The sequence below is a fragment of the Ranitomeya variabilis genome, chromosome 4 (genome assembly GCF_051348905.1).
Source record: "Ranitomeya variabilis isolate aRanVar5 chromosome 4, aRanVar5.hap1, whole genome shotgun sequence".
NCBI lineage: Eukaryota > Metazoa > Chordata > Amphibia > Anura > Dendrobatidae > Ranitomeya > Ranitomeya variabilis.
Genome location: NC_135235.1, coordinates 733,784,735 through 733,805,437, shown reverse-complemented (window position 1 = coordinate 733,805,437; position 20,703 = coordinate 733,784,735). Strand labels below are relative to the sequence as shown.

The following is a 20,703-nucleotide window of genomic DNA, read 5'->3' as shown; positions in this document are numbered from 1 at the left end:
CAGAGACCTCAGATGTTGCTCCTGGGATCTGTTGTAGTCATTCTTCCAGCTTAGGGGTCAAAGAGGTTTCTTGTGTAGTCCGCACCTTGGGTCTTGTCTTGTGTGGTAGATTCCTGCTTCTTTGGATCTGGTACTTAGTGTTTGCTCTTGTGCCGCTATGATTACTGCCTTTGTGCTATCTCGGAGTCCAGCTTTCTCCAGCCATTGGTAGGATTTGTCCATGTCAGCCACCTCCATTATCTGTCGATGGTACATCCCGTGCAGCGGCTTGTCTTGTCATGGCGGTTCCTGTTCTTCCTTCCAGATCTGTTGTTGCTGCCTTAGACTTTCTCTCAGCATCTCATCTTTTGGTGCCATTTTTCTGATGTATTCCTGGATACTCCTTGTTTCATCCGTGATAGAGTCTTGGATGCTTATCAAGCCTCGACCACCCTCCTTTCTGTTGGTATACAATCTTTGGGTGTTAGACAGGGTAGAGACCTCCATGCATTGTGAGGAGCTTTCGTGTTTTCACATCTGCAGCTTCCATCTCTTCTTTTGGCCAGCTCACTATGCCAGCAAGGTATCTGATAACTGGCAGGGCATTTGTATTGATGGCAAGGACTTTATTCTTCACATTAAGCTGGCTCTTCAGGACCTGTCTTACCCTTTGATGGTATTTGGATGTTGCTGCATTCCTTGCCTCCTCATCATGGTTACCGTATCCCTGTGGGATGCCAAGGTACTTGTAGCATGTCTGTACATCTGCCATGTGCCCTGCTAGTAACTCCACTCCATCAGTCTTGACTACCTTGCCTCTCTTTATTACCAACCGGCCGCACTTCTACAGTCCGAAGGACATCCTGATGTTTTCACTGTAGATCTTTGTCAGGTGGATCAGTAATTGATGTCTCGTTCGTTTTTCGCATACCATACACCTTGATGTCATCCATGTAGAGGTGCTTCCACTCTTGAACTTGTATCCATAGCCAGACTCTATAATTATCTGACTGAGGGGGTTCAAGCCTATGCAAACAGCAATGGGGACAGTGCATCACCTTGGTATATGCTGCATTTGATGGTCACTTGTGCTAGTTGTTTTGAGTTGACTTCCAATGTTGCTCTCCATAGCCCCAGTAAGTTTCTGAGGAAGGTTCTTAATTTCTTGTTGACATTGTAAAGAGCCAAGCATTCACAGATCCATGTGTGTGGCATTGAGTCATAGGCTTTCCTGTAGTCAATCCAGGCTGTGCTGAGACTGGTCTGTCTGGATCCTGAGTCTTGAGCGACTGGTCTATCTACTAGGAGCTGGTGCTTAAAGCCTCTTAAAGGTGTCAGCCCCAATGCCTTTTTGACCTGGATTCATGTACTGTTTTATATGGTTCTGTAACTTGGTGGCTATGATGCCTGACAGAAGTGTCCATGTTGTTGTAAGGCAGGTTATTAGGCGGTAGTTGGATGGAACTGTTACTTTGTGAGGATTTTTCATGATCAGCACTGTTCTTCCTTGTTTTAGCCAAGCTGAGTGGTGGCCAGCTTCTAGCAGTTGGTTCATCTGCTTTGCCATGCATTCATGTACCGCTGTGAATTTCTTTAGCCAGTAGGTGAGGATCATGTCTGGGCAAGGTGCTGTCCAGCTCTTTATGTTCTTGACCTGCTGTTGGATGTCTGCTTCTGTGATGGTGACTGGTTCTTGCTCTAGGTGGTTGCTGTGTTTCATTCTCAAATATTGATGCCACATTGCACTGCTGTGATTTTTTTCCTTCTCCCATATGTTCCTCCAGTATTGTTCAGTCTCTGCTATTGGTGGTGTTGCTGCCTTTGTGCTGTTCCTCTGTAGTTGAGAGTACACTTTGGATGGTTCTTTGGAGAACAGGGCATTTATCTTCTTGGCCTCAGCTTCTCTAATGTATCTCCCTAGTCTTGCCACAAGTGCTGTGGGCCTTTGTTTAGCAGTCTCTTCAGTTGGGGTCAGGCCTTTTTACTTGTCCAGCTTGGTCTTATTCTTGATCTTTAAACACTTCTGTATTTCTGATAGTTGGCTGGCTTCCCTTTTTGACACCTTGATCTTTGTCTCTGTCATGCTAGGGCCCAGACGGGATGGCACGGCGTGCGGGGGAGTGGCCCCACTGTGCCACAGACCAGACTACCTTGGAAGGGGCGTAACTAAGTAGCTTCCTTGGTGTTCGCTGGAGCCTCTGATGGTGAGGTCAGGCTTGTACAGCAGGAAGCTACCAGGTGCTACTCCAGGGTGGTGTCTGGCTGTGGCTGCTGATCCCACTGTGGAACGGAACATAGACAGACAAGCTGGCACAGCTGGCACGGCTGGGACACAGGCAGGCAGACGGGTACAACATAGACACTGGCAGGCGGGCACGGCTGGCTCTCTGGTAGGCAGACAGGTACGGCTGGCTCTAGCAGGACTGGCGGACAAGGCTGGTACACTGGAAGAAAGAACAGAATTGTGGAAGAATAAAGGGTCACCACCATAGTAATTGTTTACCCAAGGGTTTATTCATATATTTCCAAACTGGGACCAAAGAGATAGGACAATATTGGACCAACTGCTAGACGATAGAACAAAACGGCAGAGAAAAAAAAGCAGCAAGCAGTCCGATTAATGCAAATATACAAAACTCTTTATTAATTATAAAAACCAGGAAGATGGCAGATCTTCAGGATGTACGCACGCGCATATGCCCGCATTACATACCGGAATTGCTTCCCTTCCCCTCGGCGCCATGGCGCCGGCGCTTCGGGAGCACATGGGGCCCCATGTGCTCTTTGTTGTGCGGCGTCAGGTGCACTCTGAGTGCACTTAGGAGGCAATCCGATGGGATTGGCTAGTCCATTCATTACTGTGTGCCCCTTCCCCTATATATATGAAACCCAGCATTATACCGCTGTACCCCTTGATAAAGGCATCCGCCGAAACGTGCGTCGGGGTGGACGAGGGTGACATGCTAACCCAGGTTGATATATCTTTACACTGACCGGTATGTACATCTTGGACCCTTTATGTGTCAGGTCCCCTTATTACTGTTTTAGGCTTCAGGTCCATATTATATCTGCTGTGGGTAATCTGACATATTGACTTAGAATATATGTTTTTTTGTCGGTTATAAATGGTTATTTACATGTGATAGTCACCTGCACCCTGTCCTTATGGATACATGCTGATGACTGCACGGGGATTATTTCCCTCTGTCAAGTTCTTTCCTGGTTTTTATAATTAATAAAGAGTTTTGTATATTTGCATTAATCGGACTGCTTGCTGCTTTTTTTCTCTGCTGTTTTACACTGGAAGAACCAGTAGGGACCGGTCTGCAGGCAGATATGTAAAACAGGTAAGAACCTGTTCAGACAGGAGGACTTAAGAATAGGTAAAGACCGCAAGAGCGGATGCAGAGCGAAAGCACAGGAGCTAGAGCCAATAACAGAGACGCAGGAGGAGGAGCCAGGAGGAGGAGCCAAGTGCAGAAATGCAGGAGGCGGAGCCAAGAGCTGGAGGCGGAGCCACGTGCAGAAACGCAGGAGTCAGAGCCAAGAGCAGGAGGGGGAGCCAAGTGCAGAATCGCAGGAGGCAGAGCAAAGAGCAGGAGACGTAGAACCGCAAGGAGCGGAGCCAGGTAGAACCGCAAGGAGCAGAGCCGCAGAGCAAGAGCTGAGCGGAGCCGCAGAGCAAAGCCACAGAGTGCAGAGCAAGGTCAGAGTGCTGAGCAAAGCTACAGAGAGCAGAGCTGAGAGCCAAGCCACAGAGTGCAGAGCTGAGAGCAGAATAAAGTCAGAGTGCAGAGCTGAGTGCAGAGCAAGACACAAAGTGCAGAGCTGAGAGCAGAGCAAAGTCAGAGTGCAGAGCAAGACACAGAGTGCAGAGCCCAGAGCAAAACCACAGAGAGCAGAGCAAGGTAACAGAAGGCAGAGCAAGGAGCAAAGCGAGGTCACAGAGAGCAGAACCAAAAGCTGAGCAAAGCAAGACACAGAGTACGCACAGCAGGGAAAGGAAACCAAGGCAGGGATATAAATGGACACAGGAACAGGACTAGGCTAAGACAAAGTCAGGAACAGGACAAGGCACAGAGACATGGACACAAGCCAGGGTACGACGCCCCTCTGGGTGGTGGAAAAATGATAATTACTTACGGGTAATTTGATTTTCCAGAACCATGACAGCACCGTACGTGAGAGATGGCATCCGCCCCCAGGAACAGGAAACCTGCAGCAGAGATAAAAGAATGGGGGGGCCCCCCTCTCCTCAGTTTGTTTCAGAGTATGGAAGATGACCGCTTTGTTAGTACACACTTATATATTATATTTACATTGTATAGCCGTTTATTAGTTTCTATCTCTATATATATATATATATATCTCACTTATATATAATAAACTCTCTCTTTTTTTTTTTTTTGTGAATCACACAACCATCACCAAGATAGGGCGGGAATTAATGCGGTGCTGTCATGGTTCTGGAAAATCAAATTACCCGTAAGTAATTATCATTTTTTCCCTTCACCATGACAGCACCGTACGTGAGAGGAGAAAATAGAAGACTCCTAGGGTGGGACAACAGCAGATAATACCTTTCTTCCGAAAGACAAGTTTGATAGACCTAAGTCTAGCCTATAATGTCGGAAGAAGGTGGAGGGTGAAGACCATACTGCCGCTCTACAAATCTGTTCCACCGAGGCGTTTGCCCTTTCCGCCCAGGATGTGGCAATAGCACTCGTGGAGTGGGCCGTATCATCCTGTGGGGGAACTTGGCTAGAAGAGGAATATGAAAGTGAAATAGCCGTACGCAACAACCGTGCAATAGTTGCCTTTGAGGCCTTTTTTCCCCATTTGTCCCCTGGAAGGCAACAAAAAGGGCTGATGACTGACGCCAAGATTTTGTGGCTTCTATGTATTGAAGCAGGCAGCGTCTAACATCAAGACAATGGAAGGTTTGCTCTCCCTGGGATTTTGGTTGAGGACAGAATGAGGGCAAAATAATTTCCTGGTCCCTATGAAATTTAGAGTTGACCTTTGGTAGGAAGGCCGGGTCGGTTCTGATAACTACTTTGTCATTCTGGAAGGTAGTGTAAGGGGGGTTTACCGAAATAGCTTGCAACTCGCAGGTACGTCGGGCTGAAGTTAAGGCAACCAGGAGGACAGTTTTTAAGGTTAAGGATTTTATCGAAATGGAATCGAGAGGCTCAAAGGGGGGGACAGTTATAGCATTTAAAACTAAATTTAGATCCCAGGGAGCCACCTTAGGTAATAATTTTGAGGGTCTAGATGTAAAAGAGGCTCGGATGAACCTATAGACCCAAGGGTGGTCAGCAAGTTTCTGATCAAACAGTGCACCCAGGGCAGAGACTTGCACCTTTAAGGTGCTAGTAGATAGCCCCCTCTCTAACCCTTTTTGGAGAAATTCTAGAATTTCTTTTACCGGGACTTCTTGGCTTGTCTCGGACAACTGTCACCCCGAGAATTCCAGGAATTTTTGCCAAATGTTTTGGTATTTCTCTGAGGTGACTTTTTTTCTGCTAGCGAGCAATGTGGTCACCAAAGGGTTTGAGAATCCTTTTGCTAATAGAAGCCCCCTCTCAAGTTCCAGGCGGTGAGATGTAGCATGTGTACTTGGGGATGTTGAACTGGTCCCTGGTGTACGAGATCCGAGGCATCCGGGAGGATCCACGGGTCCGAGATAGACATGCGTCTGAGCCACGTGAACCATGCCCTTTTCGGCCAAAAAGGAGCTATGAGGATCACTCGTGCCTCGTCTTCCCGAATTTTCTTGAGGACTGTCGGGATTAATGGTATTGGGGGAAATGTGTACGCCAGATGGAAGTTCCACCGGTATAGAAACGCGTCCACTCCCTCCGGGTGTTCTCTTGGGTTCAGAGAATAAAACTTCTTCACCTTCCGATTTTCTTTTGTGGCGAACAAGTCTATTTCTGGAACGCCCCAGCTGGCACATATTTCCCCAAATCCTCCCTGGTTCAGGGACCACTCCCCTTGATGTAATATGTGACGGCTTAGGAAGTCGGCCACTTGATTCTCTGACCCTTTTAAGTATGTTCCGGTTATTGAAAGAAGGTTGTTTTTGGCCCATATAAAAAGTTCTTTGGCTTCTGCCATAAGGGATGGTGATCTTGTGCCCCCTTGGCGATTTATATAGGCTATCGTTGTGTTGTTGTCGGACAACACCACCACATGTCTTCCTTGTATCCTTTCTCCTATATGAAGAAGTGCTTGCCTTACCGCCGACAATTCTTTCAGATTGGAGGATGCTGCTGTCCTTGGGGCCCTCCATTGACCCTGCAGGACCTGATCCTCCAAGTGTGCTCCCCAATCCCATGGACTCGCATCGGTAGTGAGGACTACTGGATTCTGTACTGACCACGGCACTGCGTTGCTTAAATTTTCTGCTTTTAGCCACCATTCTAGTGAGTCCTGAACCTTTGGAGATAGAAGAATTTTTCAATTCAGATTGTATGGATTCCTCACTTGTTCGGCTAGTATTTGCCACTGTAATTCTCGTGTATAGCTTTGAGCCCACCGTGTTGCTGGAATTGTTGCCGTTAGAACACCTAAGAGCGACATTGCATTCCGTAGAGAGATAGACCGTTGTAGCTGGAACAGTTGTACTTTCTGTTGAATAGATTGAATTTTCCTCTGTGGGAGGACACACTCCTGTTTGACTGAATCTAATAGGATTCCGAGGAATTCTTGAGACTGTGTTGGGATAAGTCTTGATTTTTTCAGGTTTATCATCCATCCTAATTTGGTCAACACCTCCAGTACTCTTGCGACCGTTTTCTCGCAATTTTCTTTGTTGTTTGTGTGATGTAGCGATGTCCTTGCTGTGCAGTGAATAGGCAGTGACCCATATAAAGTTCAAATAAAGTCTTGTTTATTTCACAGCATACTCACAAACTGGAAAAAGTAAGCAAACAAATCCTTCGGTATGCAGCTGAGAAAAATAACAACAGTCCACAACCGTGTAAGCTGGGGTGTCAGGCTTTTCAGGCTCTGCCAGGCCCGTGTTGCACCACACGGACAGAGCTCCTCATAAAGCTCCTGCTAGGTCTGACTCCCAGACCAATACTGACACACCCAAACTCTCTTGCAAGGGTTTTTTTTTTCTTTCCTCCAGATTCTATGGCCATGGGCCACTATAAGATCTGGGCTGGAGGAAACGGACCGGCCCCACTACCTTCCTGCAGTCCGTTTCAAAAATAAAAGCCCATACCGGGTTTTCCTGAATAATTTCTGGGTCAAATAACTTGATCCAGTTCACACTCACTTTTATTCTTCCCTGTGTCTCACAGGCAAACCTGCTGTGAGCACAGGGCACTCCAGCGGATCTAATATGCTTCTAAGCACATCCTGGGAGATACATAGCGACCCTCGCATATGACACCGGTCACTGCCTTACATACCCCTTCCCCCTCTGTTCAGACTTGTGGGGTTGAACATTTGTCAGCATACATGGAGTCCGTGACAGGGCATCCGCATTTCCCTGTGATTTTACAGCCCGATGTTCCACAGAGAAGCTGAAGTTTTGTAGGGACAAGAACCATCTGGTGACTCGGGCATTCCTCTCTTTTGCATTTCTCATTCAGACAAGGGGTGAATGGTCCGTTACCAACCGAAACTGACGCCCGAGCAAATAGTAGCGTAGGGACTCCAAGGCCCATTTAATCGCCAAGCACTCCTTCACTACGCTATAATTTTTCTCTGCCGGGGTCAGTTTCCTGCTTAAATAGGTGACTGGATGCTCATCCCCGTTCACCTCTTGTGACAGCACCACTCCTAAGCCTACCTCTGAGGCATCGGTTTGCACAATAAAGGTTTTCTTGAAGTCGGGGCTGATGAGGACCGGCTGTCCACACAACGCCGACTTCAGAGACTGGAAAGCTTCCTCTGCTTGAGGATTCCACTTGACCATCACCGTTTTCTTCCCTTTTAACAGGTCCGTTAGGGAAGCCGATTTACCAGCAAAATTGGGTATAAATCGACGGTAATAACCAATGATGCCAAGGAATGCCCTCACTTGTTTGGTACTTAAGGGCTTGGGCCAGTTTTGAATGGCCTCAATTTTGTTCACTTGAGGTTTGATCACCCCTCGGCTGATCACGTATCCTAAGTACCGGGCTTCCGTGAGACCTATTGCGCATTTCTTTGGGTTTGCTGTTAACCCTGCGGCTCTAAGAGACTCCAGAACTGCTTGTACCTGGGACAGATGGGTATCCCAGTCGGTACTAAAGATGACTATGTCATCCAAATAGGCCGATGCGTAATCTCTATGTGGCGCTAACACAATGTCCATCAGCCTCTGGAATGTGTCCGGAGCCCCATGTAACCCAAAAGGTAAGACAACGTATTGAAAGAGACCCTCTGGGGTTATAAAAGCAGTCTTTTCTTTCGCTGACTCTGTTAAGGGAACCTGCCAGTAACCTTTAGTGAGATCCAGCGTGGTGAAGTACTGTGCCTTCCCCAGTCTCTCAATTAGCTCGTCCACCCGTGGCATGGGATACAGGTCAAATTTTGACACTTCATTTAACTTCCTAAAGTCATTACAGAAGCGTAATGACCCATCAGGTTTTGGTATTAGTACAATGGGGCTAGCCCACTCACTTCGGGACTCCTCAATGACTCCCAACTGAAGCATTTGCTTTACCTCGGCCGCGATGGCTTGCCTTTGGGCTTCTGGCACTCGGTAGGGTTTCATTCGCACCTTTACCCGGGGCTCAGTGACAATGTCATGCTGAATCACTGAGGTTCGCCCCGGCAGCTCTGAGAATACATCCATATTCTGCTGTACCAAAGCTCGAGCCTCCCGCCGCTGCTGTTTTGTGAGGTCATCATTGATTCTTACCTCACACCCGGCTGTGTCCTTGGCGAGTGCCAGAGGGACCTCCGATTGTATGACCGTAGTTGCCTCTGTGACCAAACATTCTCGGTCCTTCCAGGCCTTTAGCAGGTTTACATGGTACAGCTGCTCGGGTTTTCTTTTCCCGGGTTGGTACACTTTGTAATTCACTTCCCCCACCTTCCCCCGTATCTCATAAGGCCCTTGCCACTTGGCCATGAGTTTACTCTCTGGGGTGGGTACTAGTACCAACACCCGGTCTCCTTCTTTAAAGGTCCTGACCGTGGCCCTTTTATTATATGTACGGCTCTGAGCGGCCTGGGCATCCAACAGATGCTCCTTTACTATGGGTTGCACGACCGCAATACGATCCTGCATACTTGCCACATACTCGATTACACTTTTATGTGGAGTAAGCTCCTGTTCCCACGTCTCTTTGGCTACATCCAGCAGTCCCCTCGGGTGTCTGCCATACAATAGCTCAAATGGGGAGAACCCCATGGACGCCTGCGGTACCTCGCGTATGGCGAACATTAAATATGGCAATAACATGTCTTAATCTTTCCCATCCTTGGCGACCACCTTTTTGAGCATGGCCTTGAGGGTCTTATTAAACCTCTCGACCAACCCATCGGTTTGTGGATGGTACACTGACGTATGTAACTGTTTAATTTGGAGCAATTTACATAGCTCCTTAGTCACTTTAGACATAAAAGGGGTTCCCTGATCTGTAAGGATCTCCTTGGGAAGCCCCAGGCGACAAAACATGGCAAACATTTCACGGGCTATGAGTTTAGCCGAAGTGTGCCGGAGCGGTATTGCCTCTGGATACCGGGTGGAGTAGTCTACGACTACTAATATGTGCTGGTGGCCCCGGGCGGATTTTACTATTGGTCCTACCAGATCCATCGCTATCCACTCAAAAGGTACCTCTATGATGGGCAGAGGCACTAATGGGCTCCGGTAGTTCGTGGTGGGCGAGGTTAGTTGACACTCAGGACATGTGTCACAGTACTTTGTAACCTTAGCGTAGACACCAGGCCAAAAAAACCTCTGTAATATGCGCTCTAAAGTCTTTTTGGCCCCCAAGTGCCCCCCAACATGTGAGTGTGAGCCATGTCGAGCACCGCCCGACGATAGGGTTGGGGCACTACCAGTTGTTCCATCACCTCATCCCGGATTTTATCAACCCTGTACAGTAGCTCCTGGTTGATCATCATCCGGGGAAACTCCTTTTCTGCACCAGGTTGTTGGGCCACCCCATTCACCTCGATTACTCTTTCCCTTGCCCGGGTCAGAGTGGGATCCTGGAGCTGGGCAGTCCCGAACTTACCAGGAGACACCTCAAGCTCAGGAATTGGTGGATTCTCCTCCACCTCTCCTGCCAATACCTCTAGGGGAAACCTATCGGGATTACACACTATCCCTATGGTGGCGACCCCTACGGCAGGTATCCCTGACTCGGGATCTTCAGGTTCTGCACCTGGAATGCTTTTTACCCTGAGAGGGTTAACTCTGTTCTCCCAGAGGGACCAGAACAGGGGCAAGTCTCTACCGATCACAGTCCCATACGGAAGAGTCTTTACCACGCCCACCATATGTTTTCTCTCTCCACATGGGGTGGAGAAAGTGACCTCTGCAGTCGGGTACTCTCGGAAGTCCCCATGTATGCACACTACCCCCACCTTTCGTCCATTAGGACTGTCCCCAGTAACCAGGGACCCGTGTACCAGGGTCACCAAGCTCCCGGAGTCCAAGAGAGCATCCGTCTGGTACCCGTTAACGAGTACTCTACACAGCTGAGGTTCGGTACCGGCAGGGTCTGTAGTGGCAATGCAGACTGGCTGGGCATACATAGACACCCGACGGGTATACCCGCAGTCCATGGGTTCTGTTGTAAGGGGACAATTAGCAACCACATGTCCAGGTTCTTGGCATCGCCAACATGTAATGACTGTGGCATGAGGTAACCTTGAGGCCAGTTTAGGGGACACAGGTCTGTGGTCACTCTCTTTCCGAGACAACCCCTCAGCACGGACTCGGTCCGGTTTTGTCCCAGTGGAGGGTCGTGGACTTTTCTCAGACTCCTGAGCTGGCGGAGCCTTACGTGACAGCAGAAGCGGAGCAGTGTCCCGTATAAAGTCCTGGGTGGCCTTATATCGCTCTATTAGACCTACAACCTGGTCTAGGGTACCCGAGTCCCCTTGACCCACCCAACGCTGTATGGCTGCTGGCAGAGCCCTCACCAGTCGGTCGACCACCACCCTCTCCACTATCTGACTTGTGGTTAATGTCTCAGGTTGGAGCCACCATTTCACAAGCTGCAGTAAGTCAAAAATCTGAGACCGGGCAGGCTGGGCTTCCACAAAAGTCCAAGAAAACACCCTTTGAGCTCTCACATAAGTATTAACCCCCAGTCGGGCAAGGATCTCACCTTTTAGATTGGCATAGTCCTGGGCATCCTCCCGACTGAGGTCAAAGTAGGCCTTTAGCGCATCACCCCTCAGGAACGGAGCCACAACTTCAGCCCACTGTGCTGCTGCCAGATTCTCCCGCTCTGCCGTGCGCTCGTAGACGGTGAGGAAAGCTTCCACGTCATCTTCCGGACTCAATTTCCTCAGAGCGGAGCGGACCTGGTTTCGGGCATCGCGACGTTCCGGGGTCGGTGCTGGAGGTGCCTCACGCAGGGCTGTAATTTGCTGCAGCAACAGGTTATTAGTTTGTTGCTGTTGGTGCTGTGTGAGGACCAGCTGCCTCAGGATCTCCTCCATTTTGTCTGTAGGCCTGAATTGTAATGTAGCAGGCTTAATAACAGACATGCAAATGGTGTTGGGGTATGCCTTAATTCACACTGCCCGCATTCTCCACCAAATGTGATGTAGCGATGTCCTTGCTGTGCAGTGAATAGGCAGTGACCCATATAAAGTTCAAATAAAGTCTTGTTTATTTCACAGCATACTCACAAACTGTAAAAAGTAAGCAAACAAGTCCTTCGGTATGCAGCCGAGAAAAATAACAACAGTCCACAATCCGTTGCCGTGAACGTACTACACCACCGTGTAAGCTGGGGTGTCAGGCTTTTCAGGCTCTGCCAGGCCCGTGTTGCACCACACGGACAGAGCTCCTCATAAAGCTCCTGCTAGGTCTGACTCCCAGACCAATACTGACACACCCAAACTCTCTTGCAAGGTTTTTTTTTTCTTTCCTCCAGATTCTATGGCCATGGGCCACTATAAGATCTGGGCTGGAGGAAACGGACCGGCCCCACTACCTTCCTGCAGTCCGTTTCAAAAATTAAAGCCCATACCGGGTTTTCCTGAATAATTTCTGGGTGAAATAACTTGATCCAGTTCACACTCACTTTTATTCTTCCCTGTGTCTCAGGCAAACCTGCTGTGAGCACAGGGCACTCCAGTGGATCTAATATGCTTCTAAGCACATCCTGGGGGATACATAGCGACCCTGCATATGACACCGGTCACTGCCTTACATTTGCTATTACCAAAAAATCGTCCAAATAAGGTACCAGCATTATGTCTTCTTTCCTGATGAAGGACGCCACTTCGGAAATGATTTTTGTAAACACACGGGGCGCTATAGCCACCCCAAAGGGAAGACATTGATACTGTAGATGGGTGGGGATTTTTGCAAGGTTTACCACTAATCTCAGATATTGCTGGTGTTGGACAGCGATTGGCACATGGTAGTAAGCATCTGTAAGATCGATCACTGCCATGTAACAGTTCGGGTCGAGTACTTTTACCGCCTTTCTTAGGGTCTCCATTTAGAATTTTTCTATTTGAATATAATGGTTTAAAGCCTTCAGATTGAATATCACTCTCAGCGAGCCGTCTGGTTTTGGCGTTAGAAACAAGGTGCTGTAGAACCCTTTTCCTATCTCTTGATGAGGTACCTTTACTAATACCTCTTTTTGTATGAGGAGATGGACTTCTCTTTCTAGTGTGGCCTGATTTTTTTCGGCCACTTGGGTCATTATTACACGATTTGGTGGGAGGCTGGAGAACTTGAGTCTTAGACCCTCTGACAATAAGTTGGTTATCCATTGAGAAGCCGGCAGTGCTGCCCAGTGGTGGACAAACCATCGGAGTCTTCCCCCCACCGGAATTTTGGCGTCATTGATGTTTGGGATCAGACTTGGGGGGAGGCTTGTTGAAAAGCCGGATTACTCACCGGTAATGCTCTTTTAGTGAGTCCACGACAGCACCCCACTGGAGAGAGGGATCCGCCCCGCAGGAACAGGAAACCTATTGAGAAATAAAAGGGGGCGGTCCGCCTCTCCTCCTCAGTTTTGATTTCAGAGTACCCGGAGGACCGCCAGTATTAGGCAAATATCATTTATTTCATTTTCCAAACTTATTTGCTTATGATTAAAAGGATTTTACTCAATAGTATGTATTATATTAATCTAGGGAGGGATGTAAGAGGGTGCTGTCGTGGACTCACTAAAAGAGCATTACCGGTGAGTAATCCGGCTTTTTACTCTTCGCCACGACAGCACCCCACTGGAGATCTTTCAGAGACCATCACCTAGGGAGGGGACCACCGTGCTGAGGACAGTCCTGCCAAAGTCTAGGTCAGAAGTTGACGATCGGTCTAGCCTAGCTCCTTTTTTTTTTTTTTTTTTTTTGCGCATGCGCAGATCGGCGCCGGCTCCCCCGCCCTAGATCCGGCCTAGGCGCCCCGGAAGTCCATCATTCATTTCCGGGGTAGCCTGTATTGCGGCGGCCGGCGCATGTGCGGCCCGGGATTCACGTCGGAACGCACTAGGAGTGCAGCCGTTCTCCTACCTCCAGCCGTACCGCCACCGCAGATGATGCCGGGCGGCCCTCCCCGGACCCGGCCGTCTGCGTGCTCCTTCAGACGAGGAGGGAGCCGTCTAACGGAACTCCCCCGATGCTGCTTCTGAGCCGCAGCCCCTGCCGTTCTCACGGATACCGCGCAGGCGGCATGCTAGCCCAGGTATGTTTCCTTGAAGAAGTCCTGTCGTTCCCGCAGGAACAGGAAACCTAAACTGAGGAGGAGAGGCGGACCGCCCCCTTTTATTTCTCAATAGGTTTCCTGTTCCTGCGGGGCGGATCCCTCTCTCCAGTGGGGTGCTGTCGTGGCGAAGAGTAAAAAGGAATCCCCTTTCCTTCCGATCTTTCCAGAGTCTGCCTCGACTAGACCTGTCATCTGATCGGCCGCGGGTCCCTCTATATCCAGATCCCCGAAAGGACGAACGAGAGGTCTCCCATCGGCGCCTAGGAAAGGAAGGAGGTGGAAACCGCTTCTTCTTGTCCGACGCCTTCTCAAGGATCTCGTCTAGAGCCTTACCAAAAAGATATTGCCCTTCACAGGGTACCCCACAGAGTTTGACCTTCGATTGGAAGTCAGCCGTCCAATTTTTCAGCCACAATGCTCTACGACCCGAGTTGGATAAAGCGCAAGCACGTGCGACACTTCTGACAGAATCAATTGAGGCATCTGCCAGGAATCTTGCGGCGCCCTGTAGAGAGGGCAATGCCTTTAGTAGTCTCTCTCTCGGGCACTTGTTTTTGATTTGGTCACTTAACTCCTCGAACCACTTGACCATAGCACGTGCCGTGCAAGTGGCAGCAACCCCGGGTTTAAATGACCATGTCGCTGCTTCCCAAGCCGATTTTAGAAAGGTATCTGCTTTCTTGTCGAGGGGGTCTTTTAGGGCTCCCATGTCCTCAAATGGCAATGCTACCCCTTTAGAGGTGCTGGCAATGGCAGCGTCTAACTTAGGAGCCTTTTCCCACTTTTCACAGACCTCTTCATCAAAGGGGTACTTGCGTTTTAAGGCTTGAGGGATGGACATCTTTTTATTGGGCTTTTTTCATTCTCTTTTTATTAAATTGACTATATTATCATGGAAGGGAAAAAAATTATGCTTTTTTTCCCTCCAAATTACTGAACATGGTGTCCTGAATTGACCGCGGCTCCTTTGGGGTTTCTACCCCCATAGTTGCTCTAATGAGTTTGAGCAGTTTCCCAATATCTTCTGATTGGAAATACGGGTGGCCATACTCCTCATCCGAGGAGTCTAAGTCTGAGGCATCAGAGGGGGTTAATACTCCCGGCTCCTACCCTGAATCTATGTCCGACCCCTGTTCACTTGTTGGGGGAGGGGGGTTCCCTTTGCTGTATGATGTTTCAGCTGCTCCTTAACCGTAGATTTGACTTCCTCCCGTATTATTGTTTTTATATTCTGTAATAAGGAAGAAGATTCTTCTGCAACTGTTTTGTCAATACAGACCTGGCAGATTTTCTTGCTGTATAGCCTAGGGAGTGTTTCCTTACATAGTGGACAGACCCTATTTTTTTGTTTGGAGGTGGCTTTCCTTCCCTAAAAGACACAGTGTACAGGGTATCAGTATGTGTGGTTTGCCTTACAAAGGCACTCACCCCTACAGGACCCCGGATACCGCAGTAGCTTGTGTCTCCTCAGACATTCTGGGCGCAGGCATCATCAGTGTCTCTGGATCCATCGCTGGTTTGGTCATCTTAGCAGGCAGATCACTTGCTGTAACGGACCAGCGATACCTTTGGTTGCTGTATTATATAGAAGGAGCGGTGTGCGCGCCTCTGGAACAACTTCCGCCCGGAAGTGTCCAGCACACCGGCTCCCTCGGCGTGTGACGTCACTTCCTGCACAACCGGAAGTCGTCATCCTTCACTTCGGCGGCCAGCATCAGTGAAGGACACGTCCCTTATCCCCGGACCAAACTCCTGCACAGAGCGGTTGCCGGGGAGTCCAGCGAGGGGGAAAGAAGGCGCGGACACAGCAGCCTCTTCACCCGGACAGCACCGCACGCAATGCCGCCGAGCATGGCTGGCCCCCCCGCGGACCTCGGCCTCCGGACCGAAATCATCAGAGGGGGATCCCTCCGGAGGTAGGAGCTCTGCGACAGGCATCCACCTGCAGCAACAGGAAACCAAACTGAGGAGAGATGGGCCGCCCCATTCTTTTATCTCTGCTGCAGGTTTCCTGTTCCTGGGGGCGGATGCCATCTCTCACGTAAGGTGCTGTCATGGTGAAGGGAAAATAGGCCACGGTACGAGGGCCCACTGGATGGCAAACACAGGACACAGACCAGGGTACAACGCCCCCCTGGGTGACGGACATAAGAGTAACAGAGACAGGGCCTGGCACCTCAGCAGCTAAGAACTGACTGAGGGAGTAAGTTGCACAGGCCCTCACCAATAGGTGGGGATCTCTTAAATACAGGAAGCCTCATGGCAATTGGCCGGGGACACCTTAGCAAGGTGCACACAGACTCAATAAGACACAGGAGTTGCCAGCGCTGCCCCCCTATGCACACAGAGTATGCACAGAGCAAACAGCAGAAATGAGGCACACAGCATGGAGCTGGCATCAGAGAGCAGTCACAACAAGGCCCAGAGAAGTGAGTTTGAGTGTAATGTAGGTGGGGATGGGAGGCCATGCAGCGATGCCAGCAGGGTTGTTACAGTCTCCAGTCTTTTCCAAGGGGGGCACATACTTTTGTTGTTCTTGCTGGTTGTAAAGCCAAGCATTTCCATGATTGCTGAGGCAGTAGCATAGATCAGGTTATTAGTTTGAGTTATGGTGGTGGTAGGTATTGATCCAAGAGCTGCTCTTTTGGCATCCTCTAGCATACTGTTTGGTGGTCTTTCTTTGCGGAGCTTTGGCAGTCGATCTCTGGTATTGATGGTATTTAGTTTATCTAAGATCTTCTGTTTCAGACCAGCTGCAGTGCTCTCTAGTTGCAGGGTTGGATCACGATCTTTAGGGGGTTGCACCTGTTGTTCTTCCAGGTCTTCATGTGGGGTGGATCTGCAGTGCAGTTGATCCATCTCAAGTTATGATAATAGCTTCCTCTTTATGATTTTGAAACATTGGGAGATAGTTGTTTCTCAGTTAGAGGAGTACATTCAGCAGTCTTCTAATCCTACTTAGGTGCAAGAAGGAGAAATTCAGGAAATCGTTTGTGCCTACTGCTATGGGGATATATAACAATTTCCTAATGGTGAAACACGACAATGACCTATGGCTGGTGCACTAATGGCAATGAATAGAGATTTAAGTACCAGCATTTACCCATATCTGTTTGTTACGTAATGTGGTTAGTCATGTGCAAGATCTGTGTCTAGTAATTACTTTATGTAATGCTGTTTGTAATGTTTGAAATAATTTTGTAATGTTTGAAATTCTGTTTGTAACGCTGCTGTAATACCAATTTCCCTCGGGATCAATAAACTGTATTGTATCTTATCATCTGAGCCGGCATGACTCTCTTTGTTCATGTCACTCTCATGTTTATTGAGATAGGCACCGTAGTGTTATGGACCACAGCTGGTATATTATGTCCATCAGGGCAGAGCCAGGATTTGAATCCCAGTCTCCCACATTGGTGGCTGTGATTTTACCAAATGCGGCACATGTATTGCCGGTTTCTATTATGTCTTTTATCGAATGTTACCGACTTTTTCCGATCTTAAGAAAAATGCTCGTGTTACCGATCATGAATCTGAATGTACCATATTTGTGCGAATTTATGTTTGGTGATCGTTTTCCGAAGATATTCGCTCATCTCTAATTATGGCCACCACAACCTGCTACACAAAATAAAACCCCCCTCTCAGTATAGAGGCATTTACAGCCCACCACAACCCCAGTATAATGGCCCCTACCAGCCACACATTCAGTATGAGAGTCCCAACAGCTTCTCTTAATATGATGCCCCCATAATTCCTGATATTTGAAAAAAAAAAAAAACACCACACACTACTCAGCCAACCCGATTCGTGACGTGCGCTGCTCTGGTCTGTGCGGTGTGAGTACTGAGGCTCCATACTATAGGTGTGATGTAGTGACATCATTGTGTCTGCAGTGCACGGAGGCTCAGACTCTGAAGTGAAGGCTGAATGGTGGGTCAGGAGCTTTCGACTCCCTGATTCACTAATATATTCAGCGGTATTACGGTCATAGGAATGTGGATATCGCTGAAATTGTTATGATGGGAAGGAGAGAGAGACCAATACCACACCCCACTGAGCCCTGTCAATTTATGGGCACCATAGCAACCTACTGAGCTACCTTTATGGATGATACACTCCTGCCTATCCAACTATCGTATGGTAAATATCTCATAGATCCTGGGTTCATCAGTATTTGCACCAAGAATGAGGCTGTATTTTATTAATTGTTGGAGGTAGTCAGTGAGGTGGATGGTACCATAGTGTGCATGTAGAGGGCAGTACTGTGGGGACATTAGAAAGTGGGGGGATGGCAGTACTGTGGGGACGTTATACTCTGTGTGAGGGAGATGTCAGTCCTGTGGAAACATTATCCTTTGTCTGTGGGAAGCCATTATTGTGGGAACAAAATACTGTGTGTGGTGGGATGATGGTAGTGTAGAAACTTTATACTGTGTGTGGGGGTATAGTGGTACTGTGAGAACATTATACTGTGTGTAGGGTTATGGCGGTACTATGAGAAGATTATACAGTGTGTGGTGGGATGGAGGTACTGTAGGAACATTATATTGTGTGTTGGGGTATGGCGGTACTGTGAGATTATACTGTGTGTGGTGGGATGGTGGTACTGTAGGAACCTTATACTGTGTGTGGGGGTATGGCGGTACTATGAGAACATTATACTGTGTGTGGGGGTATGGCGGTACTATGAGAACATTATACTGTGTGTGGGGGTATGGCGGTACTATGAGAACATTATACTGTGTGTGGTGGGATGGAGGTACTGTAGGAACATTATACTGTGTGTGGGGGTATGGCAGTACTATGAGAACATTATACTGTGTGTGGTGGGATGGAGGTACTGTAGGAACATTATACTGTGTGTGGGGGTATGGCAGTACTATGAGGAGATTATACTGTGTGTGGTGGGATGGAGGTACTGTAGGAACATTATACTGTGTGAGTGGCATAATATATATTACATAAGGGGTGTAAAAAGGAGTGTCATTAAAAAGAATCCTCAGGGCTGTGCTGCATTTGTTCAAAAAGACTGCTATCCAGATGGTACCATGTGAAATCAATGGGAAGAGGGAGAGTTTCAGGAAGGAGGAGTCTAGATAAGTGGTCCCCAACCTTACTGACATTAAGAGCCACATTCAGCTCTGCGAGAGGGTCGCGAGCCACATCCAGCTGCTGCCCCCCTCACATCAGTGGCAATCAAAGCCCCAATTATGGGTGCAATGATAACCAAAGCTTTTCCACAGAAATAATCGCGAAGCAAATTACCAAGATCCAAGGGTTCCCACAATACCCCCAGTTTTCTCCCAACACAATGTTACATCCAGCTTCAAGCATCTCCTCTTACAAGTAGTATCATCCTGTCTCCAGCCTACCGTACTCAAATTATCTCCAAACCCCTAAGACCAGTGTATGTACATCCAGATCTGCTCTTCTGTGCAGGACTACTCACAAAATTCACCATTTTGAGATGTGTTCTTCACACCTGTTTCCTAGACCTGGAGCTAATGCACCAAACTGGCAGACAGCTGCGAGCCACAATTCATGGGACCGCGATCCACATGTGGCTCCCGAGCTACAGGTTGGAAATCCCTGGTCTAGATGGTACATGGTACAGATGGGCCGGAGCCCCACAATCCGCTCCCTCACTTCCTGTCCTCCATAGTTGGGTCCTATGTATCTATTACAGGAAACAGAACAACAACGTTATGATTCTTATAAAGGGGCATCAACAACCCCAAAAGCGTCTCAGTGCTGAAGGGGTTAATGTCCCCGGCGCTCAGTAATGGGGAATCTCCACTTACCTCCACCCGCAGAGCCGCACTCCACATATATGGCTGCTCTGTGCGCACAGGACCTGTGATGAGGTCACAGGAGGGGAGAAGTCAGGGGTCACATGATCAGGGGCCTCAGTCAGTGAATGAGATCCGCAGTGAAGACACTACATGGAGACTTCTCCTCAGTCAGTGACATTCCCGCCATTATTCCCCCTCACTACTGGCACAATTACCTCACGCCGCCTTTTCTACACAGTGTTATGTGTGGGATGTAACGTGTGATTTCTCTGGAGACAAATAGACCCCACACATGAGGGAATTATCACCAGTTACCGGACGTCCAGTATATGGCGGCATATGATTGTGCTATCGCCTCCACACCAGGAGCTAAAATGCCGAAATCTCACTTATTTAACCATAGAGTCCGGCTAAGGGTCATATACGGCCATGCACCTCTCCAGTCACCGTGGGGTTTTGTTAATAGGATGGAGGGCGGCGTCCATGCTTGGACTTCAGAGGGATTAAGGGTATGTGCACACCATGCAGATTTAGTGCAGTTCTGCAGCAGAAACGCTGCAGAACTGCACTGTGATTTACAGAACAATGTAAATCAATGTGAAAAAAAAAAAAAGCTGTGCACATGGTGCAGAAAAATCCGTGCAGAAACGCTGCAGATTTCAAAGAAGTGCATGTCACTTCTTTTGTGCAGAACTGCAGCGTTTCTGCACCCATTGACTCCCATTCTGTGGGTCAAATCCGCATAAAAACTGCAGATGTAAATACCATCTGCAGATTTTATGCGGATTTGGGTGTCAAAACCGCAGCAGAAGGAAGTGACGTCAGTAAAGAGGAGGAAGTGAGTGGGCGGAGTGTAGTGAAAATGGAGTCGTACAGTCGGATGGGGATCGATGTGAGGCGTATGGTAGAAATGGTATGTATAGTGTCTGTCTGTGTGTGTGTCTGTCAGTAGTGACTCATTGTAGTCATTCGTCGGGTGGGAATACTGCTCCCATCGAAATGTGATGATGGGAGAGTTGTCCCATCGTCAGGCAACTGACTACAATGGGTTAAAAACACAAACACACATAT

General features: G+C 48.5%; 1 protein-coding gene across 2 annotated transcripts in view; it reads right to left on the bottom strand.

The window, feature by feature from the left end:
* Positions 1–19,746, bottom strand: part of LOC143767969 (uncharacterized) — a 59,929-nt gene extending 40,183 nt beyond the window's left edge. Inside the window, exon 1 of one of the 2 annotated variants that reach the window (XM_077256555.1) lies at positions 19,642–19,746. The gene's annotated coding sequence lies outside the window, so the exon portion shown is untranslated. The remainder of the gene's footprint in view (positions 1–19,641) is intronic. The other variant, XM_077256553.1, reaches the window with a different exon arrangement.
* Between the last annotated feature and the right edge of the window lie 957 nt (positions 19,747–20,703).